Here is a 25,113-nt window from a genome sequence, read left to right on the forward strand (position 1 = left end):
TAGAAATTGTCTATTCTTCCTACAGGTATTTTCATCCACCCAGCTCTCCTGCCTTGTCTTTCTATGAAGTGCATATGGTACATCATCCAACTTTGCACACAGACTCTTACCTCTGCTCCTAGCTCTCACATGGTATGTTCATCCACCCAGCTCTCCTGCCTTGTCTGTCTATGAAGTGCATATGGTACATCATCCAACTTTGCACACAGACTCTTACCTCTGCTCCTAGCTCTCACATGGTATGTTCATCCACCCAGCTCTCCTGCCTTGTCTGTCTATGAAGTGCATATAGTACATCATCCAACTTTCCACACAGACTTTCCTCTGCTCCTTGCATTCACATGGTATGTCTTTCAACTAACCCCAGCTTTACCCCAGTGTTATTTATGACATTGTTTACTCTGGCTTGATTATATACATTTGGTCCACTCTTAATTCTCTGACCAAGATGAACAGAGACCACTCATCTGCTTCACACCTGAATGCACTTTGTAGCACATATATTGCATAGCTCAAGTCTGCAAAGACTTTAGTCTGCTGTGTGTATCCTAGAAGTGTAAAGATTAATGTAGAATTAAAACCCGAATTGAACCAGAAGGGAACTGAAGGTAACTGGACATAGTCACAGTAAACAATGTTTCTGTTTGTTTTCACTTTCACCCCTATAATCCTTCACTTTCTGCAAACTCCCCTAATCCCTACTCCTAGTAAGGAACTGTTCATCTCTTCTTCAATCCTCCCTATCCATCTCACCTCCTCCTCAGAATTGTTCCTCAACATACCATCCTCTGTCTGCAAGCACAGACAGCCACCTCATGCCGTCTCCTGCTCCCACCTGCTAACACTTTCTCTGCTCCTTCTCACTGCTGGTGATACCTCTCCAAATCCTGGTCCTCCTCACCACATCCCCACAGTAAGTTCTACCTCCCATTCACGCTCCATCACAAACTTCCGTAACCTCTCTAACCTTATACCCGTCCACCCAGCCCCTGCTTCCCCAGTCCCACTTACAGGAGCTCTGTGGAACACTTGCTCTGTCCACAACAAGCTTTCCTACATCCACGATCTTTTTGTTACTATCAAACTTTCCTTCCTCGCCATCACCGAAACCTGGCTCACCCCCTCTGACACAGCCTCTCCCGCTGCACTTTCGTATGGTGGCTTCCACCTTTCTCACACACCCTGCCCCAGTAGCAAGCATGGCGGAGGAGTTAGTTTTCTCCTGTCAGATAACTGCTCCTTCACCCCAATCCCACTGCCACCCTCTGTTACCCTCCATTCCTTTGAGGTGCACTCTGTGCGCATCTACTCCCCCTCCAGCCTCCAACTGGCTGTCATTTACCGCCCCCCAGGGCCAGCTACCACCTTCTTTGACCACTTTACCAACTGGCTACTTCATTTCCTTTCTGCGGACATCCCCACTATCATCGTGGGCGACTTCAACATCCCCATTTACACTTCCCTCTCAGCTGCCACTAAACTTCTATCTCTCACTTCCTCCTTCGGCCTCACTCAATGGTCTTCCACAGCCACTCACAAAGATGGTCACACACTGGACGTCATCTTCACCCACCTCTGCTCCCTATCTAAGCTCTCTAACTCACCTCTTCCTCTTTCTGACCACAATCTACTCACATTCTCTTCCCTCTTCACTCCTTGTCAACAATCACCACTCCAAAAACTTGCACACCCTCTCAGAAATCTTAAACACCTTGATCAACACTCACTCTCTGAATCCCTCCTCCCTCTCACAGACATAAGTTCCCTACCCAATGCGGATGATGCTGCCGCTCTATGTAACACCACAATAGCTGTAACTTTGGAATCTCTTACCCCTCTCACACATACCAAAGCTCGCAAAATCAACAGACAGCCCTGGCACACCATCCTGATCAAAGAACTAAGGTGAGCTTCCAGGGCTGCTAAGCAGAAATGGAAAAGATCCCACTCCAATGAGCACTTCATCGCATTCAAACAGTCCCTCACTACTTTCAAGACCACACTCGCCACAGCTAAACAAACCTACTTCTCATCTCTCATATCCTCCCTGTCTCACAACCCTAAACAGTTATTCAACACTTTCAATTCTCTCATCCATCCCCAGCACCTCCTCCCTCCCCACTTATCTCAGCTGAAGACTTTGCCTCATTTTTCAAGCAGAAGATTGATAACATCATAGATAGTTTTAGTCGACAACCCCCAGAGCCCTTCGTCTCAACTGCCCAGCCCTCCGCCTTCAAAACCAACTTCTCCACCATTACAGAAGATCGACTCTCCACTCTACTCTCAAGATCGCATCTCACCACCTGTGCACTTGACCCTATCCCAGTTCTAGGGCCCCTGCTCTTCTCCATTTACACCTTTGGCCTGGGACAGCTCATAGAATCTCACAGTTTTTAGTATCATCTCTATGCTGACGACACACAGATCTACATCTCTGGACCAGATATCACCACCCTACTAACCAGAATCCCTCAATGTCTGTCCGCTATTTCATCCTTCTTCTCCGCTAGATTTCTAAAACTTAACATGGACAAAACAGAATTCATCGTCTTTCCCCCATCTCACGTGACCCTCCCAACAAACCTATCCATTACAGTAAACGGCTGCCCACTCTCCCCAGTCCCACAAGCTCGCTGTCTCGGGGTAATCCTTGACACTGATCTCTCCTTCAAACCACATATCCAAGTCCTTTCCACTTCCTGCCACCTTCAACTGAAAAATATTTAATGGATCCGTACATTCCTAAACCAAGAATCTGCAAAAACTCTAGTCCATGCCCTCATCATCTCCCGCCTCGACTATTGTAACCTCCTGCTCTGTGGCCTCTCCTCTAACACTCTCACACCCCTCCAATCTATTCTAAACTCTGCTTGCTGCCCGACTAATCCACCTGTCCCCCCGCTATTCCCCGGCCTCTGCCCTCTGTCAATCCCTTCACTGGCTCCCCATTACCCAGAGACTCCAGTACAAAACCCTAACCATGACATACAAAGACATCCACAACCTGTCTCCTCCATACATCTGTGACCTCGTCTCCCAGTACTTTCCTGCACGCAACCTCCGATCCTCACAAGATCTCCTTCTCTACTCCCCTCTTATCTCCTCGTTTCACAATCGCATACAAGATTTCTCTCGCGCATCACTTCTACTTTGGAACTCTTTACCACAACATATCAGACTTTCGCCTACCATCGAAACCTTCTAAAAGAACCTGAAGACCCACCTCTTCTGACAAGCCTACAACCTGCAGTAACCACCGATCCACCAAACTGCTGCACGACCAGCTCTATCCTCACCTACTGTATTCTCACCCATCCCTTGTAGATTGTGAGCCCTCGCGGGCAGGGTGCTCTCTCCTACTGTACCAATTGTGACCTGTATTGTTTAAGATTATTGTACTTGTTTTTATTATGTATACCCCTCCTCACATGTAAAGCGCCATGGAATAAATGGCGCTTTAATAATAAATAATAATAATAAAATTTGGATAATTCTACACCAATCCAAAGATATTCTGCCTATGGCTCTCTAGTTATTGTGAGACTAGAATGTCCAACACGTCCACGTTTTTGTCAAGCAACCCCTAGAATGATTGTCTTTTGAGACTTGCAGGGAGTTGTGGTTTCCTTAGAAATTAACACCTAAAATAACTGCCTAGCGGAGCTTGCTGGGAGTTGTAGTTTCCTTGGCAACTTGTCTTCTGATTGTCTTTTGGAACATCCTGGGTTAACATATATACATCACACTCTATCTGCTTCTCAGCAACGACACTGTCATCAAAGGGCGAATAATATTTAAAGTGAAGCAAACATAGCTGCAGGCGTGAACATTAAGAGAAGTGACATGTCGTCATTGCGCGTTTTACTCACGAGCGCATTGTACAAACGGATATTGTACACACAGTTCCCAGGTACAATGGACGCTGCTAATAATAGGATTTAGGGGGATTAGAGCAGCTTTATATGGATGTTTCAGTAATAAATCAAAAGAAAGCGATAAAATAGAGCAATATAATACCAAAGAAGAAGTGACCTGCGTGGGCTGTGCTCGGACGCATAGCTTAAAGTCCGGGTCCAGTGCCATGTAAAAAATACCGAATCATTGTACAACAAAAAGTTCTGTAACTTTCTCATTTACTCTGGGTTCAGTTCATCATTGCTTTTGTGCCATTTTTTTTTGTTTAGTATTGTGTGTTTTGCGCCTGTTTTTTCTTTCTGACACATTCATCTTTTCTTTTGCCCCTCTTCAAAGGAAGTGATTTTTGTACGTCAGAATTTTTTGGCTTCATTTATGTGCTCTATTTGCAAACCATGCGACTTTTTGGCAAAAAAAAAGGTTAAATACAAGAATAAAGATGATTGTTGACTTTGCACAAAATTTATGAACCAATTAGATAATTTTAAAAAATGTGGCAGAAAAAAAATGGCAGTAAATACCAGTGGACAAAAAGTGACTTAAAAAAAGGATGCAAATGATGAATAGTGTATCAATTTCTAAGCATTTTATATATATTCCAGAGTACACTGTAATACTTCTCACAGCTGAGGGTTTGTTATAATTATATTAGTATCCGCTATTAGGGAAGAGTCAGACGGCTGTATAACTCAGACGAGGATCGTAGCACAATGCTTGGACGGGCCGGCGGCTCTCCCGACCTAAACGTGACAGCATGTATTTCTATGCAGATGATCTCGGGTCGGGAGAGCCAACAACCAGTCCGAGCATTGCATTGCGATCCCCGTCTGGGTTATATGACTCTTTCCTTACCTAAATATATCAGCAGCGTGCATCTCTCTTGTGTATTGGTTACAATGTATTAGTGCAAGAAAAATGTATTAGTTTAGAGTTAAGGTTATTTAGCTTATAGAGGAAAGGTTAGACTCAATACCACTGTAACAAACCCTCAGCTATAAAATGTATTAGATCTACAATGCTCAAGTAAATTAAGGAAACACATAAATCACACATTGGATCGAAATCATCGAGAGAATCAAGTTGAAAATCTTAACTGATATAAATTGTATAATTTTTTATTAATGGTTAATGGAAACCTAAATCGATTCTAATCCACCCTGAAAATCAAAATAAAGAAGTGATATAATAGAGGCATCCGATCTGCCTGAATTTCATACAGCAATTTATATTGTGATTGTTGCATTTACAGTAATTCTCCTCCTTTATTCAAACCAAACTGAATGTGCTTTAATGGCTGCTATTTTCTAACTTCATCCTTGCTTGGGGTAAACGTCACTAAATTATGACTGTCACCTGGAATGACGTACAAAAACAAATTTTCTGACTCAAATTTTCTGTATGTTTCGTTTTCCTGCGTCTTTAGGGGGCAGCACCTCTAATGAATTCCTAGGTAGGACCATGAGCAGGATTGAGCCCCTGTCAGGTATGGGCACAGAATGCAAAAAGAAAAATAAAACAAAATTATTCATCTTTCGTCAGTCACATTTTTTGGTACATCTCAGAATTCTTCTAGTTTTTCGAGAAATAATTTTTTTTGAGAGCAGACTTGAATTGTATTCCACGGGGAAGACCCTGCACAGGATTTATCTCCTGTGCAGAGATGAACAAAAAAGGCCAAAAGTTATTGGGAAAAAAAATTGATGGGTTTCCATAACTCCCAATTTTATTTAGACCTCGGCTTCTTTCTTTAACCCTTACCTTAATTAATAAAATAAATGTTTTTTTGGGTACACCAGCTGTGATGGATTTGCCTGGTAGGATTCCGCCAGGATTGGGCATCTGTGCTGGACAGGGCACTAATTGAAAAATTGTTGTATTATACAGTAGCAAACAAAAATTCATGGGTATTCTATTAAAAGGATCCTGTCAGGTCCTCCATGTCCCCAGAACCACCAGCAGTTGCATCTGCATATGTAGACACACTGTCTAACAGTCCCTGTGTTATATTACACACATAAACAGATCTTTAGAAAAATAAAAAGTATTTCTAAAGTTCATTTATGAAAAGCAAATTAGGGCTTTAAGTAGTCGAGATGACGTTAGTGTCCCCAGACTGTTAAGATTAATGAATTAGGTGCATGTTATTACTGCAGACATATAATTTAGACTGGAGTCTGAAACACCAGGCTTAATGAATTGGGGCCTCGAGTGATAATTTTTGGACAGTTTTCAATTTCGAAAAGCTTGAAAAGTTTGTCTGTCCAGTGTGTCATTAGATAGGCTTCTGGTCAACATCTATTTACCCATAGCCACATATATTGAGACAACTTGGACATTACTAAGGTTGTCTTTGTAATAAAGAGTTGAAAAGGGGTTCGATACAATGCTAGGGACCTTGGAGTGTTACACACGCCTTTTCAAGACAATTAGAATTTTAAAAGTTTTGAGATCCACAATGAGTCGATTCACTGTGAATTAAATAAAAAAATAATAATAGTCAAACTAGGAAAATTTGAAATACAAAACATATGGTCATCTCTAATTAGTGTTCCTGAAGTTTTAATGACTTGGTAATATACTTTGAAGCCTAAAAGGAGACTGTACTTTCAGTCTTCCCCTGAGCTCGTCATCCACTCTGAATAACAACTAAAATCTGTCATGTCTTACAGAAAAGGCTTTAAACACTGCAAAGTGTAATGTTAAAACTCATACTATACTCTTTTGAGAAGGGGAAGAGGAGTGAGGGAGCAGAGTGAGAAAACTAACAGTGATAGACACAAAAAGATTGTGCTAAGATTTCTAATAACTCTTTTACATTACCTCTGAGCTAGAATTCATCTACAGTGATCATTAATTGTTGCTAGACAGGTTTGCTCCTCAGGGGCGGAGCTTAATTTCAGTGCTTGGTACTAACTTTCAGAAGAAAACTCGTGTCATTCATAGTCTGCTTAAAGGAGTTGTTACTGTACCCCAAATGGTTACCACTCAGCATGCCCATGGTTCTGAATGGCAAATCCCTGATAATTAATAATTTTGCCCATCACCCCTATAACGCAACATAACAAAGTAGTTATAAGATATTCTTTACAGTAATCTGAGAAAAAAATGAAATAACTCGTGAGGAATTTGCAATAACTTTTATATAGATTGTCACCCAGATTTCCAAGATAACTGAGAAACTGCTGGATAGAAGAAAAAAGGTATATTTACTGAGGATTCTCACATAGCTGAACATATTGTCTTTAAGATCCAGAGCTGGCTTTCTGCTCCTCCAACCCTGATCCCGGGCGCTAAGTAATAATGGAGGCTTTTGGCACGCTGTCATCTGGAGGGAGTTGGCGCAGGATGTAAGACAATTGAAGTGATACATAAATCCTCAGAAAACTGATAGTACGGCATACACCCATTCAAAAAATGTAAGTCAACAGTAAATCCTGTCTCGTAATATGTACTGTATGTCATTTCATGCTATAACATGTCCTAATCCTGCTCGCTCTCAGGAAGGAGAAGACAATATAAACTTGGGTTTTCACCTTTTTGGACTGACTGAATCCTTTAAGCACCGTAACTCCTCACAAACGGTATGTCCATCTCTGGTAACCAATGAAAATGTCATCTATATAGACAATGGAGACACTGCATTACATTAAGGCTCCATCAAAACGGACCAGCAATCAGCAGGACAAACATTCATGCAAACACTCATTTCCATTCATTGCACATGCAGAAATGCCAGTGAGCGCATCTTTTATGGGGGCATAAAAATTACTATCGGCATCATATTCCATCCTACAAACTGGGATGTGCAGTTATACACCAACAATAATGCAAATGAGGGATCATGCCCATAATGTCTGCACACTGCCGTTGATTAGCACATGTAAAAGGAGAAAAAAAATTTAATATTGCAGAAAAGGAGCTACTTATTAGTATTGATCCTGAGTTACAATCTGCCCTATACTCCAGAGCTGCACTCATTGTTCTGCTGGTGCAGTCACTGTGTACATAGATTACATTACTTATCCTGTACTGATCCTGAGTTACATCCTGTATTATATACCCCAGAGCTGCACTCACTATTCTGCTGGTGGAGTCACTGTGTACATACATTACATTACTTATCCTGTACAGATCCTGAGTTACATCCTGTATTATACTCCAGAGCTGCACTCACTATTCTGCTGGAGGAGTCACTGTGTACATACAGTACATTACATTACTTATCCTGCACTGATCCTGAGTTACATCCTGTATTATACTCCAGAGCTGCACTCACTATTCTGCTGGTGGAGTCACTGTGTACGTACATTACATTACTTATCCTGTACTGATCCTGAGTTACATCCTGTATTATACTCCAGAGCTGCACTCACTATTCTGCTGGTGGAGTCACTGTGTACGTACATTACATTACTTATCCTGCACTGATCCTGAGTTACATCCTGTATTATACTCCAGAGCTGCACTCACTATTCTGCTGGTGGAGTCACTGTGTACATACATTACATTACTTACCTCCTAACTGGAGTGAATTTGTGATTTCTTAGTGATTTTTTTAAAACGTCGCTACTCATAAGTCTGGGAAAAATCTCTTTTTCATAGCTAATCATGACAGATTTTGAGTTTCAATAGCAGCATAACATAGAAAGAAAAATTACAGGGTCTTCTGACAAGACAACATTACCCTGGGATATTTCAGCTCTAAGGCACAGAAAAATCGGTACCGGAGTTATCCGTGTCCGTGTGTCCGTGTGTCCGTGTGCTCACGTGGTACATCAGTGTGGCACACGTGCGGCATCCATGTGCCGCCCGTGTGCCGCCCGAGGACCACACGGACCGTGCAGGAGAGACAGCGCTACACTAAGCGCTGTCCCCCCGCTGTGGTGCTGAAGGCGGCATTCATCTCTTCTCCCCCGCAGGAGAGAAGAGATGAAAGATCAAGTTTTTGTTATTTTTTGTGAAAAATAAAGTTTGCATGTGACCCCCGCCTGCCATCCCCAGTGCACCGCCCGGCCCCTTGCATTGAAATACTCACCCGGCGCATATTCCTCACTGTAATGAGCGGTCCCACGTGACCGCTCACACAGGACAGGCTGCCAGCGCTGAGAGGAGAGTGGAGACATCGCGGGAGCTGGGTGAGTATTTCTTCTGCAAGGGGCCGGGCGGCGCACTGGGGATGGGAGGCGGGAGGTCCCAGCAACTTTATTTTTAACAAAAAATAAAAAAAAACTTGATCTTTCCTCTCTTCTCTCCTGCGGGGAGAAGAGATGAATGCCGCCTTCAGCACCACAGTGGGGGGGACAGCGCTTACTGTAGCGCTGTCTCTCCTGCGGGCGGTACGTGCACACGGAGGAGAGTGCACACTGTTTTCCGTGTGCAGGATGTATTTCTGTACGTGCTGCCGGAGAAAAACGGAAATGTCTCCGTGTTTTCAACACGGACACACGGTTAATGAAAACACGGAGACATGTGCATAGACCCATTCATGTGAATGGGTCTACGTGTGTCAGTGTCTCCGGTACGTGAGAAAACTGTCAGTACACGTACCGGAGACACTGACGTGTGAAAGAGGCCTTAGAAGAAGAAACTTTTCCCCATGAAGGTTTTTCGATTTGTAAAATAGTATCCTGTAGTTTTCTGTAGAATTCTCCAATGTACAGGGACGTATCCTGAGGGTCAGGTTCCCTTTATCTTGGGGAGCAGAGAATGTCATTTTAAACTTCAGCTTTCAATAAAACAATGATCCGGTGTATAAGTGATGTGGTTTTTTTTATTGCCTTAAGGGTTATTTTCCCATTGTAAGACTGAAGGATTATCTGTAATACTATTAATTAGTGACTTCAGCCATAAAGGGATCATTGAGGCTCAGTTGCCAGTAGCTGAAGTCTTCTCTGAGACTTGGATATTATAGTACTGTTGGGAAACCCGCCTTACTATCAGAGGCGGCCGCCCTTTCCTTCTCCTGGTGATTTACACTGATTTGTTTAATCAACCTTTTCAAATGCTCTTTTAGAGTACATGGGTGTCATAGAAGGAGTCACCCTTGGGGCAACTCTACAGAAGCCAGAGTGGAGAAAGTCTACAGAAAAAGGAGCATAAATGGTTGCTCTACCAATGACCGGGACTCCCACCAATTGCGATAATGAAAGGTCCTGGAGGGATGTCTAAGCATCCTACATGGAGGCCAGTAATGGTGCCACCACAAATACCAAATCTATGAGATATCTAATGGTGCTGGTAAGGAAAGGCCTTGACTTAATATATTCAACCCGAGGCTACATACAGTACACCGTGTGTCTATGCTTACTCTAGGCCTCCGATCGAGCTCGTGGCATCCCCTACTCAGCGTGTATCCTGACTTTCCAGATATTCTACATTTTTGTGCCTTGTAGGTTTGGCCTGAAAATTTTCTGTGGAAACCCTAAAGACACCAAATGTCAGTCAACTGGTATTGAAAGACTATGCCGGTCCCCAGAAAACAAACAAACGCTACAAAAGCAGAGAAAAATAAGAAACCTGTGAGAGCTGAGAACAAGGGAAGATCTCTCCGATGTTTTGGACTTAACCAAGGCAACAAATGCTATGAGAATTAACTCCTTCATGTGAATCACACTGTACAAATTGGAGCATTTTTCCCCCTTTCAATCTACATCTTAGTTAAATGTCAAACCTAAATGACATGTCTTCTTATGCCTAAATATTATTTAGTTCCCATGGATGGGTCACCACTTCTGTGGCATTTATTTTGAGGTGAGGTGCACGGAAGGAGGGAGATATGTGACTGCCACAAACCTCTGGTACCAACTATGTTTGAACAAACCAAGATGTAACTATAAGGTATGCAGAGATTGCAGTCACATCCAGGTTCTGGGGTCAGAGGTGCTCTTCTACCATATAAAAAGCATGGCACATGGTAGGAGCGACCCCTAAAACAACAACGAATTCACCATGTTAGTTTCTTAGTTGGACTGTCATCATTGATGTAAGATTGTCGACAAATCTAGTCTTGTGAGTAGTACCCACAAAGATATGAGTCTAGTTTAATGGGGCTTCTGGTCCAAAAGGGAATGTGTTGTTTGATTCAAGGTGACCAAACCATGGACAGCATGAATCAGAGGCTATCTGTACGATTACACCCAGATATGTTTATCTTTTAAACTTTGGAAATATCAAACTGGTGACTATAGGAAGAGACCTGAGTTGTCCTCCACCGGTTGACTTCTCACTGCACCGCTCTAGTTGATTGACAGGTATCTCTCAATGTACACACATGGGAGAGACCTGTCAGTCAACTAGAGCGTTACTAGGAAAAGCTGACCATGATCCCCAGCCAAATCTTTAAACTATGTTATCACTGATACAATAGAGCATTTCCAAGAAAAACAAACCTGTTTTTAATCATGTAGCCAAGATCTGATTCATTTTGCTCCTGGTTTGGGAAGCATAAATCAACTGACAGGTTCCCTTTAAGCCACCCCTTTACACTGCTCCAATGTTCCCTGAAAATGCAATTTGATGCCAAGGCACAATAAAAGTTTCAGAAGCTTTGTTTTTCAGGAGGCTTTAGGGCACCTCTTCCCATGAAGCCTACCCTGTTTTCTGGTAACCTCCTGGACAATCCGGTAGAGTTGGCACATATGATATTTGCAATTCCAAGGCTATTCCAAACCTTTTGAATATTGGTTAGCCAAACCATCCTCCTAAAATTTAAATTGCTTCCTTGTTTATCACTAAATTTGATGCACACATGTTATTCCAGAAAATCTTTGGACTGACCCAGACTGCCTTTCTTGTCCCATAAACATTAGGGAACCTACTAAGGCATCATTTGCCCATCTTCTCCAGCAGCCCGATGGAGTAAGAAGTGACAATTTTTTTACAATAATTTTGGGCTGTCTATTTGACTCAAACTTTGGTGGATTCCCAAATTTTCACACATATCAGCCATTCCGCCAACATGTTTGTATTTTAACCAAAGATGAAAAATTGGTAGCAGATTTCATTGCAATCGCTCTATAATAATCTAGCCTCATGTTTTTTTTTCACTATGAGCCTGTGCCACGATGTAGAAGTTGTTTTTGTCTCCGTGTTGATATATAAACACTTCATGTATGGGGTTCGGCTGCTCATCACTTAAAATCAGCAAGCAAACTTCAAAAGGAACGTAATTTACTAGAAACACTGGAAATACCGCACAAGTCACTGACAACATGATGGACCTTACTAGAGAGGCTGCTGGTGAAGGACATCAAGATGCCGGTCACACGAGCTGTCACCTCTTATTTCTCAATAACACTTCGTGAGAAAGGGCTAAACAGTATTAAAGGGGCACTGTCAGGTCCCCGATGCTTCCCAAACCACCACCATGCCACAGAAGCCTATTCTTACACTACAACTTGATGTCCTACACAGAAGATTATATCTTCTAAAAATCAACTTTAGTATTAACTCCAACATAACATGTTATTATTGTTTTTCCTTAATTCAGTTTACTTTTTTCTTCTCTTTTTCTCTTCTTTTCTCACCTCTCTCTTCTTTCTTTTTCCACTTACTAACTCTTCATTTTCTGTTCTTCGGATTTTTCTCCTCTTTCCTTTTTTCTGTTTTTTCCTTCTTTTTTTTCTACTTTATTCTTCATTATCTGCTAATCTTTATTGATATGGTTAAAAAAATACTTTATACAAGTGTTTTAGATCCACTGAGGCCATTTAATGGCTATTTAAACTATCAATCTACCGAGTTATGCTTGCTATTGTGGTGCATCCTCAAAATGAGAAGAGAATAAACCGCTTACCATCTGAACACCTCAGACTTTGGCATTCTTTGATTCTCATAGCAGCACAGAACTATTCGCCTTCCTGTCTTTTCCCTGAAAAATCAACTTTTAACCCTAATCGACTAGCATACTAAATAGTCGAGACTAACCCGGCAGGTGACATTTCACTCAGACTAGTCCTCCCCACAAGTTACATTATTTTTGGAGCATCCAAACTCTTGCACATGTGCTCACCTTCCTGTCTGCATGTGCAATGAAGCAGGCTTTATTCTGATGAAGTTGGGGAAAGTACATAAGCAGCACAATGACTTCTTTTTGGAAAACATGACAGGTTCCCTTTAAAGGGAATCCTTCACCAGGTTTTTTGCTACCCAATCTGAGAGCACCATGATGTTGGGCGAAGAGACCCTGATTACAACGATGTATCACTTACTGAGCTGCTTGCTGTCATTTTTATAAAATCCCTGTTTTATCTGCAGCAGATCTACCAATTCTCTGAATGCTGAGCTCTGTATAACCACACCCACACATCTGATAGGAAGCTTTCTGCCTATGCACAGAAAGCTGCCAATCAGAGGTGAGGGAGGAGCTATACAGAGTTTAAGAATATGCTTAACTGCCTGGCAGCAGGTTTACTAGTTCTCTAATGATAATCTCCTGCTGGTAAATGTGATTTTATCAAAACTACAGCAAGTAGCCCAGAAAGTGGCACATTACTAGAATCAAGGTCTCTGTCTCTACAATATGCTTCTCTCAGATTAGGTGGCAAAACCAGCATTCTACAATTTTTAATTCCTGACAACTTTTAAGATCGTTTCTTATTTGTTGCATGACATAGAAAATTGACTATTTACATTCTAGTTAGGCTGTGGGTGCCCTTACCCAATGGGCCCATGTGCAGTTGCACACATGGTATGTCTACACTGGTACATTGTTAGAATTTATTTAGGAATTATGAGGAGTACTAAAGTATGGTCATACACATGATAATAAAGGGGTAATACCAAGATTCGGAATTGAAACTCACCTATCGTTGACCTCTGGAAACCACCGGTCCTCAAAATGAAGCTCAGCAGAGGGCTCTATTTTGTAGTATTTAGAATTCATTGCCTGGGACAGATAAAGATTGTCTAGTACCATAAGAGCATTTGCCCCACTACTAAAGATTTATTTAATTAAACAATAACAAAACTTTTGGGACATTTTTTAGATATTTATATATTTTTGGGCCTTTCAATTCTAAGCAGATCGGTGGAGGTCTGGGTCCTGATATCTCTACCGATCGCGTAAAAGACCTCTTAGAAGAGTGCAGCTCAGGAGCTGAGTACACTTATAAAATGTCATTTCAGCAATTATTGGGGATCTTAGGACCCGGATTCCCACTGATTGGACCAGAATTAACCCCTTAGTGACAGAGCCAATTTGGTACTTAAAGGGCCACTGTCACCCCCCTCCAGCCGTTATAAACTAAAAGAGCCATCTTGTGCAGCAGTAATGCTGCATTCTAACAAGGTGGCTCTGTTAGTTTTTGGTGCAAGTATTCCCAAAATAAAGCGTTTTGAAACTTAGCCAAATTACCTGTCTCTAGCTAGGGAGGCGGGTCCTCCCTGGCTAGAGTGAGTGAGGACCCGCCTCCCTGACTAGAGTGAGTGAGGACCCGCCTCCCTGGCTAGAGACAGGTAATTTGGCTAAGTTTCAAAACGCTTTATTTTGGGAATACTTGCACCAAAAACTAAAAGAGCCACCTTGTTAGAATGCAGCATTACTGCTGCACAAGATGGCTCTTTTAGTTTATAACAGCTGGAGGGGGTGACAGTGGCCCTTTAATGACCGAGCCAATTTTTACAATTCTGACCACTGTCACTTTATGAGGTTATAACTCTGGAACGCTTTAATGGATCCCTCTGATTCTGACAATGTTTTTTCATGACATATTGTACTTCATGTTAGGCCAGTGTCACACTACAGCGAGATACGGCTGAGTCTCGCAGGTCAGGCTACTTTCACACTAGCGTTTTTTTGCATACATCGCAATGCATCGTTTTGGCGAAAAAACGCATCCTGCAAAGTCATCTGCAGGATGCGTTTTTTCCCCATAGACTAACATTAGCGACGCATTGCGACGTATTGACACACGTCGCAACCGTCGTGCGACGGTTGCGTCGTGTTGTGGCGGACCGCCGGCAGCAAAAAACGTTACATGTAACTTTTTTTGTGCCGATGGTCCGCCATTTCCAACCGTGCATGCGCGGCCGGAACTCCGCCCCCACCTCCCCGCACCTCACAATGGGGCAGCGGATGCGCGGAAAAACAGCATCCGCTGCCCCCGTTGTGCGGCGCTTGCACAGTATGCGTCGGTACGTCGGGCCGACGCAGCGCGACGGCCTCGTACCGACGCTAGTGTGAAAGTAGCCTTAAAAACAAGCTCTGGCACCAGCACTCCGGAGCGAAGCATGCGGCTCCATGTATTGCTATGCGGCCGCACACTCCGCTCCGGAGTGCCGATGCTACAGGTTGTTTTTAACCTGCGAGACTCGGCCCTATCTCGCTGTGTGTGATCCCGGCTTTAGTGGTAAGATTTCTTCAATATTTCTTGCAATTATTTATGAAAAAAACGGAAATATAGCAAAAAAAATTTAAATTTTGCAATTTTCAAACTTTGAATTTTTATGCCCTTAAATCAGAGAGATATGTGACACAAAATAGTTAATAAATAACATTTCCCACATGTCTACTTTACATCAGCACAATTTTGGAAACAAAATTTTTTTTTTGTTACGAAGTTATAAGGGTTAAAAGTTGACCAGCGATTTCTCATTTTTACAACAAAATTTACAAAACCATTTTTTTTTAAGGATGATCTCACAATTAAAGTCACTTTGAAGGAGGTACATGACAGAAAATACCCAAACTTGACACCATTCTAAAAACTACTCCCCTCAAGGTGCTCAAAACCATATTCAAGAAGTTTATTAACCCTTTACGTGCTTCACAGGAACTGAAACAATATGGAAGGAAAAAATGAACATTTAACTTTTTTTTGCAAACATTTTACTTCATAACCAATTTTTTTTATTTTTACAAGTGTAAAACAAGAAAATGAACCACAAAATTTGTTGTGCAATTTCTCCTGAATACGCCGATACCCCATATGTGGGGGTAAACCACTTTTTGGGCGCACCGCAGAGCTGGAAGGGAAGGAGCACCATTTGACTTTTTCAATGCAGAATTGGCTGGAATTGAGATTGGACGCCATGTTGCGTTTGGAGAGCCCCTGATGTGCCTAAACAGTAGAAACCCCCCACAAGTGACCCCATTTTGGAAACTAGACCCATTACGGAACTTATCTAGATGTGTGGTGAGCACTTTGAGCGCCCAAGTGCTTCACAGAACTTTATAATGCAGAGCCATGAAAATAAAAAATTATATTTTTTCCACAAAAATGATCTTTTCACCCCCAAATCTTTACTTTCACAAGGGTAGCAGGAGAAATTGGACCTCAAAATTTATTGTGCAATTTATCCTGAGTATGCTGATACCCCATATGTGGGGGGACCACTGTTTGGGCGCATGGCAGAGCTCGGAAGGAAAGGAGCGCCGTTTTGGAATGCAGACTTCCAGACTTGATAGAATGGTCTGCGGGCGTTATGTTGTGTTTGCAGAGCCCCTGATGTACCTAAACAGTAGAAACCCCCAACAAGTGACCGCATTTTGGAAACTAGACCCCCCCGAGGAACTTATCTAGATGGGTGCTGAGCACTTTGAACGCCCAAGTGCTACAGTGAACAAAACTAACAATGACAGACTGATACAGAGGGAAGAGGACCCTGCCCTTGCGGGCTTATGCAGCGCCCCAGAGTCCTGGTCGTTGCAGTACTGATGCTCCGCCGCTAAGGGGGGCTATGGTACGTCTGATGGCACTGAAGGAGTTCACCTGACCAGGTATCACAGACACCAATACACTTCACAGTCTGGCCTCCAGGGGGAGCTAAGGGTGCTATGTATTAGGCCACTCCTCACAATCTGGTAAAACTGGGGGTTAGATAGGAAGTTAGTGAGAAGCTGACTGGGTTGGAACCAGGCAACATCCTGTGGCAGAGGGTGTTGCAGGGGAAGATTCAGGGGGGTCCCTGTCAGGGGTGGGATCCTGACAGAGGCCTAGCAAACAGGAAAGAACGTTATGGGACCGCGCCTGCACTTCATCGCGGAGGTACCCCAAGAAAGGACAAGAAGCGAGGTTTATTGTGCTGAGTGAGAAACGAGATCAACGCAACAAGGAGAAACACCAGTAGGAGTCGTGCTGTAAGACGAGGCAACATCCTACTGAGGCGCGTAGCCGGTGGCTGGAAACGCCGAGGAAGTATTGAGCTCCAGGCCTTACTTCAAACCTACGGCAGGACAGTCAGTTATAGGCGGGCTGTCTCACTCAAATCACCTAAGAAGACATAGGGGGCAACAGTTGGAGAGGGGCGACACTAGGGTCCCGGAAGAGCTCCGAGCCTACCCGTCATACGGGTGCGTCCTAGCCATATCATCTGGGGGGACGAAGAAGAACATCATAATCGAGTTGTGAGGGAACTTCAGAAACAGACACAACAGTTGTGGGGACTACCCGTAAGCACAGCAGGGGAGGACCACAACACACAAGCGCTAGAAGGTAGGCACAGATTTCCACCTGCAAAGGGAACTCTGGAGGTGCCATCGGACCGGCCGGACTCACGCAGCCCGGTTAACCGCATTCCGGACTGAGGATTCTGAAACCTTCAGTAAAGAGGTAAAGAGACTGCAATCTGGTGTCCTCGTTATTTACTGCGACCTGCACCGCACCACAACCTCATCACATTCTCAACTTTCACTGGACGCCCCTCAGCAGGGTCATGGACCGGGCCCAGCCACCGTGACAACCCCAGAACCGAGACACAGAGGCCCGGTACCGGGTGCCCCTCGGCCCTGCGGCAGTGAGGGCACTCCACTTACATTCTACAGGATTATGGGGAAGGAGACAGTAGGTCAAGGGTTGCAGTAGCTCCAATGGTGTTGAGGTGGCCGTGTGGTCATTACAGGCTGTAAGCTTCTTTGAAGAGGTGGGTTTTCAGGTTTCTTTTGAAGGATCCAAATGTGGTGGAAAACCGGATGTGTTGGGGTACAGAATTCTAGAGGATGGGGGATATTCAGGAGAAGTCTTGGAGGTGATTGGGTGAGGAGCGAATAAGCGTGGAGGAGAGAAGGAGGTCTTGGAAGGACCGGAAATTATACAGAGGAGAAAGGTTATGGATGGCTTTGTAGGTCAGTGTTAGTAGTTTAAACTGGATACGCTGGGAAATTGGGAGCCAGTGAAGGGATTTGCAAAGAGGGGAAGCAGGAGTGTAGCGAGGGGAGAGATATTAGTCGGGCAGCAGAGTTAAGGATGGACAGAAGGGGTGCGAGAGTGTTAGAAGGTAGGCCACAGAGGAGGATGTTGCAGTAGTCGAGGTGGGAGATGATTAGGGCATGCACAAGCATTTTGGTAGAGTGAGGGTTGAGGAAAGGACGGATTCGGAAAATATTTTAGAGCTGGAGGCGACAGGAGGTGGCGAGAGCTTGGATGTGCGGTTTGAAGGACAGAGCAGAGTCCAGGGTTACTCCGAGGCAGCGGATTTTGGGGAAAGTGTGGTTTCATTTATTTTGTCAGATCAGGTAGGGAAGATATGTGAGATGGAGGAAAGATAATTAGTTCAGATTTGTCCACATTGAGCTTGAGGAAGCGAGAGGAGAAGAAGGAGGAAATGGCTGATAGACACTCCGGGATTCTGGAGAGCAGAGAGGTGACATCTAGGAAAGAGAGGTAGATCTGAGTATCATCAGCATATAGATGGTACTGGAAGCCATAGGACCTTATGAGTTGTCCCAGGCCGAGTGCATAGATTGAGAATAAGGGCCCAAGGACAGAGCCTTGAGGGACACCAACAGAGAGAGGGCGAGATGAAGAGGTAGAATGGGAGTAGGAAATGCTAAATGTGCGGTTGGTAAGGTATGAGGAGATCCAAGATAGGGCGAGGTCTTTAACCCCAAAGGAAGAGAGGATCTGTAGTAGGAGGCAGTGGTCAACTGTGTCGAAGGCAGAGGACAGGTCTAGAAGGAGGAGTATAGAGAATTGTCTGTTAGCTTTGGCTGTAAGTAAGTCGTTAGTAATTTTGGTCAGGGCAGTCTCAGTGGAATGGTGGGGACGGAAGCCAGATTGCAGGTTGTCGAAGAGAGAGTTAGATGCAAAGTGAGAGGAAAGTTCAGCATGGACGTGCTGCTCAAGGAGTTTGGATGCAAATGGGAGCAAAGATATGGGGCGATAGCTGGACATAGTGCTTGGGTCAAGAGATGGCTTTTTGAGGATAGGTGTGATTGTGGCATGTTTGAAAGCAGTGGGGAAGGTACCAGAAGTTAATGATAGGTTGAAGAGATGGGTAAGGGATGGGATTAGTGTGGTGGTGAGGTTGGGGAGGAGGTGGGATGGGGTCAAGTGCACAAGTGGTGAGATGTGATTTGGAAAGAAGATGAGCAAGCTCCCCTTCAGTGATTTTGGAGAGGGGAGTTATGGGGTTTGGGCATTGGTCTGGTGTACAAAGGGGTTGTGGTGGTTTGACGATGAAGATTTGCCTTGTTTGGTCGATCTTATTTTTAGTGTTGAACAACTGTTTGGGGTTGTGGGATAAGGAAGATACGAGGGTTGTGAAGTAGGCCTGTTTAGCAGAGGTGAGAGCTGATTTGAATGCGAGTATTGCTTGTTTGAGTGCAGTGAAATCATCTTGCGAATGTGTTTTCTTCCAACACCGTTCTGCAATTCTGCATGCTTGCCGAAGTTTTTTAGTGATGTTATTGTGCCAGGGTTGTCTATTGGTTCGTCGCACTCTGCTATGCATGACAGGGGTGACCATGTCAATAGCTGATTCAAGAGTAGCATTGTACAAAGCAGTAGGCAGTGTCTGTGCCGTGGAGTGAGGATATGGATGCTAGTGGTAGGATAGAGTCAGAGAGTGTGTGGGTGTCTAGGTGTGTGAGGTTCCTGCGTGGGTGAGCATGTTGCTGGACATGGGTGATAGGTGAGGGGGACAGGGATGAGATAGTGAGTAGATGGTGGTCAGATAGAGGGAGAGGGGAGGTTGTGAAGTTAGATAGGGAGCAGAAACGGGTGAAGACAAGGTCTAATGTGTGTCCATCTGTGTGGGTGGCTGAGGAGGACCACTGAGTAAGTCCAAAGGATGAAGTAAGGGACAGGAGTTTGGAGGCTGCTGACTGGTTGGTGTCAATGGGGATGTTGAAATAACTCATGATGATGGTGGTAATGTCAGCAGAGAGAAAGTGAAGGAGCCAGGTGGAGAATTGGTCAATAAAGGCAGTGGTCGGGCCTGGAGGTCGGTATATGACGGCCATTTGGAGGTTGTAGGGGGAGTAGATGTGGACAGTGTGGACTTCAAAAGAAGGGAAGATAAGGGAGGGTAGAGGTGGGATTGGGTAAAAGGTACATTTGGAAGAAAGGAGAAGGCCCACTCCTCCACCATGTTTATTTCCAGGGCGAGGAGTGTGGGTGAAGTGGAGGCCACCGTAACATAGTGCAGCGGGGGAGGCTGTGTCAGAGGGTGTCAGCCATGTTTCGGTGATGGCCAAAAAGAAAAGATTACGAGAGGTAAAGAGGTCGTGAATCACATGGAGTTTATTGCAGATGGAGCAGGCATTCCATAGTGATCCAGAGAGAGGGTGCAGGGCGGTGGGCGTCATAGGCATTTATTTGAGGTGGGCAAGATTTCGGGTGTTTATAGTGGATTGGGAGCGTTAGGAGGGGGTAGTAATGGGAGGTATGAGCTGTGGGGGTCCAGGATTGGGAGATATGTCTCCAGCAGTGAGGAGAAGCAGAGATAGACAGAGCAGCTGGGATAATGAGAGAGGGTGGCTTGTTTTGTGTTTTATTAGGAGAGATCTGAGGCTGAGGAGGAGCTCAGCAGAGGAGGACAGGTGGGGAGGCAAAAGGGAAGGAGAGATTATTACTTGGTTAGGGGGTGCTGGGGTTTGGGGATAGCAAAGGAGGCTGAGGAGTAATGGAGTCAAAACTGTTAGAGCGTATGTCAGCATGATGAGAGTAAGTGTTGTGGAAAGGGAAAGAAATTTAGTACATTTATTAACAGTGGTTAGTCTTACCTTCTGTACACTTCTTGCTCATTTCTGGCATATTTCTGCTGTCATATTTGCTGTTATCCATTTAGAGACAGACCACGGTCCAGACAGACCTGTGTCTCTGAATTTATAACAGGCTAAGTGCTCATGAAATAGGCCAGGAGTGATCAGGAGGGAGGGGCAGCAGGGAGACTGGTCACAGACACAGGAGGGGATTAATTAGAAATCAGAAGGGAAAATGCAAATGGAAAGATAAAGCCAACTGTGTATTGGCATCAAGGAATTAAAAGGAGAAAACATGCAGGGAAGAAAAAAAAAAAGAAAACAGTAGTAGCAGCCAGCGGACATACCAGGAATAGCAGGGTGAGGAAGATCAGGAGAGTTGGGTGATGGTGATGGGATTTGGGGTGCAGCCAGCGGACATACCAGGAATAGCAGGGTGAGGAAGATCAGGAGAGTTGGGTGATGGTGATGGGATTTGGGGTGCAGCCAGCGGACATACCAGGAATAGCAGGGTGAGGAAGATCAGGAGAGTTGGGTGATGGGATTTGGGGTGCAGCCAGCAGACATACCAGAAATAGCAGGGAGAGGAAGATCAGGAGAGTTGGGTGATGGTGATGGGATTTGGGGTGAAGCCAGGGGACATACCAGGAATGGCAGGGTGAGGACGATCAGGTCATGTTGCATTTTCAGAGCCCCTGATGTACCTAAACAGTAGAAACCCCCCACAAGTGACCCTATTTTGGAAATTAGACCCCTCAAGGAACTTATCTAGATATGTGGTGAGCATTTTGAACGCCCAAGTGCTTCACAGAAGTTTGACGCAGAGCCGTGAAAATAAAAAATCATTTTTTTCCACAAAAATGATTTTTTAGCCCCCAATTTTTTAATTTTTGCAAGGGTAACAGGAGAAACTGGACCCCAAAAATTGTTGTCCAATTAGTCCTGAGTACGCTGATACCCCATATGTGGGGGTAAACCACTGTTTGGGCGCATGGCAGAGCTCAGAAGGGAGGGAGCACCATTTGACTTTTTGAGCGCAAAATTGTCTGTCGCGTTTGGAGACCCCCTAACCCCTGTACCTAAACAGTGGAAACCCCCCAATTCTAACTCCAACCCTAACCCCAACACACCCCTAACCCTAATCCCAACCCAATCCATAACCCTAATCAAAACCCTAACACCAAAACACCCCTAACCCTAATCCCAACCCTAACCATAACCCTAATCACAACCCTAACGCCAAAACACCCCTAACCCTAATCCCAACCCTAACCCTAATCAAATCCCTAAGCCCAACACACACCTAATCATAATCTCAACCCTAACCTAAAACCTAACTCTAATCCCAACCCTAATCCCAATACACCCCTAACCCTAATCCCAACCCTAACCTTAACCCTAATCCCAAACCTAACCCTAATCCCAATCATAACCCTAATGCCAACCCTAACCCTATTACCAACCCTAACCCTAATCCAAACCCTAATCCCAACCCTAACTTTAGCCCCAACCCTAACCCTAACTTTAGCCCCAACCCTAACCCTAACTTTAGCCCCAACCCTAACCATAACTTTAGTCCCAACCCTAACCCTAGCTCTAACCCTAACTTTAGCCCCAACCCTAACCCTAGCCCTAACCCTAATTTGAAAATGGAAATACATACTTTTTTATCTTATTCTTTTTTCCTAACTAAGGGGGTGATAAAGGGTCGGTATTTATTATTTTTTCTATTTTGATCATTGTGATAGGATCTCACAGTGACTAAAATAAAATAAGAGGAAGAATCTTCTCACGGCGGGCGCACTGCGCTTGCGCCCATTTTCTTCCTGGAGGAAGAAGCCAGCGGCCAGGAGGGGAACGCAGGAGGACCCAAGGAAACCGGTAAGTATAACAGGGTCCCCGATCCCCCTATTTCTCTGTCCTCTGATGTGCGATCACATCAGAGGACAGAGAATGACACACAGCTTTTTTTTGTGGTTAATTACCGGCGATCGCAAAACAGGGGTGAAAACCAACCCTGATCATGTTTTTTGGGGCAGCCGAGACCCCAAAGATCTGCCGGGTGCTGGCGGGTGGGCACACTGTGCATGCCCCCACCACTTTTTTCCCGGAAAAAGATGGCGGCGCCCACCGGGAGCCACGAGGAGCATTGGGGGAGACGGGTGAGTATCGGGGGCGATCGGGGACCCTATTTCTCTGTCCTCTGATGTACGATCACATCGGAGGACACAGAGATTAAATGGGAAATTACTTATTTTGCTGCCGCCAGTAAGCGGTTAATTACCGGCGATCGCAACCCGGGGGTCGGTAAAAACCGACTTGAATCATGTTCTCTGGGGTCTTGGCTACCCCCGGCAACTGAGACACCAGAGAAAATCCGACTCTGGGGGGTGCTATACACTTTTTCCACAGCGCCGTTAATTAACGGCGCTGTGGTTTAAGTACCCTTAACTGCCGCTGTTAAAAGGCGTATCGGCGGTTGTTAAGGGGTTAAAGGGCCTAAAATATATGTTTTAAAATTTCCTTAAAGTTTAGCTACCTTTTAAAAATATGTAAACAAGAATGTAAAAAAAAAAAGTACCTAAATACTAGAAAAATCTGATCCCAAATACATAAAGCTGCTTGTTTTGTATCCGCTCTTTACAATTACGATGCTTTTGTTAGGTTAGGGTGTTGGAGCACATTTCGTCACACTCAATTTGACTTAGTGAATGAGTCACATGCCTTCCACACACCTATGTCCTATAGATGAAGAGTTGACAGCGGCCATGACCCGGGCATCTGACGATAGGGAAAAACGGCAATGACATCACTATGGAGAGAGTAGAGGGAATATACTGTAATTCTACAATAGGGTTTATTTAACCCCTTACTGATGCAGTTAATTTAAATTTTTGCATTTTAATTTTTGCTGCATTTTTTCTAAAGCTCCTAATAACTTTTATAACTCTAAGTGCGGTGAAGTGGTAAAAAAAAGTATAATTCAATGGTAAAAATTAACTGATGCAAATTAATTAATTTTATATTTTGAACAGACTTTTACCAATGTGAAAATATCTAAAAAAAAATGCAATAAATAGCAATCAAAACTTTGTATTTACCCAACATCTTTTTTGGTTTGGAGAAAGAGCTGGCGAGAGGATCCTCCGGTGGACCAGCCTGACCCTGAGCCTCCCAAATATTCATTCTTCTCTAGTATCAGCATAAAGCATATTTGGTAATATATTTGTGCTCAGGTGCACAAGGACGCATGTAGGAAGAACAACACTGTCAGATTTGGACTTAGACCCAAAGTGGCGGAGGTATTGGAACATGTCCTGTATATAGGAAGCCAGTAAAGGCCAACATCTCTCCACATGGATTTAATTGGCATCAGCCGTGTCTGTGGTGGAAGACTGCACTGCAGTAAACATGAGCACAGGACGGCGCCCGGACTGCAGTACGCAGCACTCTGCCACACACGCAGTTGAATGCATTCATAAATAAACCTGGAAAGTTTGATTGCAAAGGGTGGACCCAGAGTAAACACAGCGCTTAACCCGTTTATAGCTTCTAGTGTTCTTGGCTTCGATTATGCAGTCATCAGGAAGTCATTGGTGAAACTCACATTATAATGAACCATGCAACTTGTACATCTTCGCGTACTGTAGAACCACAGCTGCCAGCAAGCCGATTGATCAAAGCCTGTAAGCTAATACTAATAGTATAATAAAGGAAAAAGTGTTATAAAGGTTAGGCTGAGCCATCAATAATAACAACTTCAGACCATATATTATGACTATTGGAAAATACTGTCCCATATATACAAGAAAATAACTACTATAATACTTCCCCCTTTGTACAAGAATATAACCACTATAATACTGCCCCTATGTACAAGAATATAACTACTATAATACTGTCTCCTATGTACAAGAATATAATCACTATAATACTGCCCCTATGTACAAGAATATAACTACTATAATACTGCCCCCTATGTACAAGAATATAACTACTATAATACTGCCCCTATGTACAAGAATATAACTACTATAATACTGTCTCCTATGTACAAGAATATAACTACTATAATACTGCCCCCATATACAACAATATAACTACTATAATACTGTCCTCTATGTACAAGAATATAACTACTATAATACTGTCTCCTATATACAAGCATATAACTACTATAATACTGCCCCCTATGTACAAGAATATAACTACTATAATACTGTCTCCTATGTACAAGAATATAACTACTATAATACTGCCCCCATATACAACAA

At 43.8% G+C, this 25,113-nt stretch overlaps 2 long non-coding RNA genes across 2 annotated transcripts in view; both read right to left on the reverse strand.

Moving 5' to 3' along the window:
- Positions 1–23,954, reverse strand: part of LOC143769206 (uncharacterized) — a 127,492-nt gene extending 103,538 nt beyond the window's left edge. The window contains exons 1-2 of the long non-coding RNA XR_013214264.1: positions 23,941–23,954; positions 13,722–13,804 (exon numbers count right to left, since the gene is read on the reverse strand). This is a non-coding gene — a long non-coding RNA (uncharacterized LOC143769206). The remainder of the gene's footprint in view (positions 1–13,721; positions 13,805–23,940) is intronic.
- Positions 7,112–13,091, reverse strand: LOC143769205 (uncharacterized). The gene is made up of 3 exons (XR_013214263.1): positions 12,444–13,091; positions 7,452–7,534; positions 7,112–7,243 (listed from the first exon to the last, which is right to left on the reverse strand). It is a non-coding gene; the product is annotated as an uncharacterized LOC143769205 (long non-coding RNA).
- Positions 23,955–25,113: the final 1,159 nt, after the last annotated feature.

This window comes from Ranitomeya variabilis, chromosome 4 (genome assembly GCF_051348905.1).
Source record: "Ranitomeya variabilis isolate aRanVar5 chromosome 4, aRanVar5.hap1, whole genome shotgun sequence".
Taxonomy (NCBI): domain Eukaryota; kingdom Metazoa; phylum Chordata; class Amphibia; order Anura; family Dendrobatidae; genus Ranitomeya; species Ranitomeya variabilis.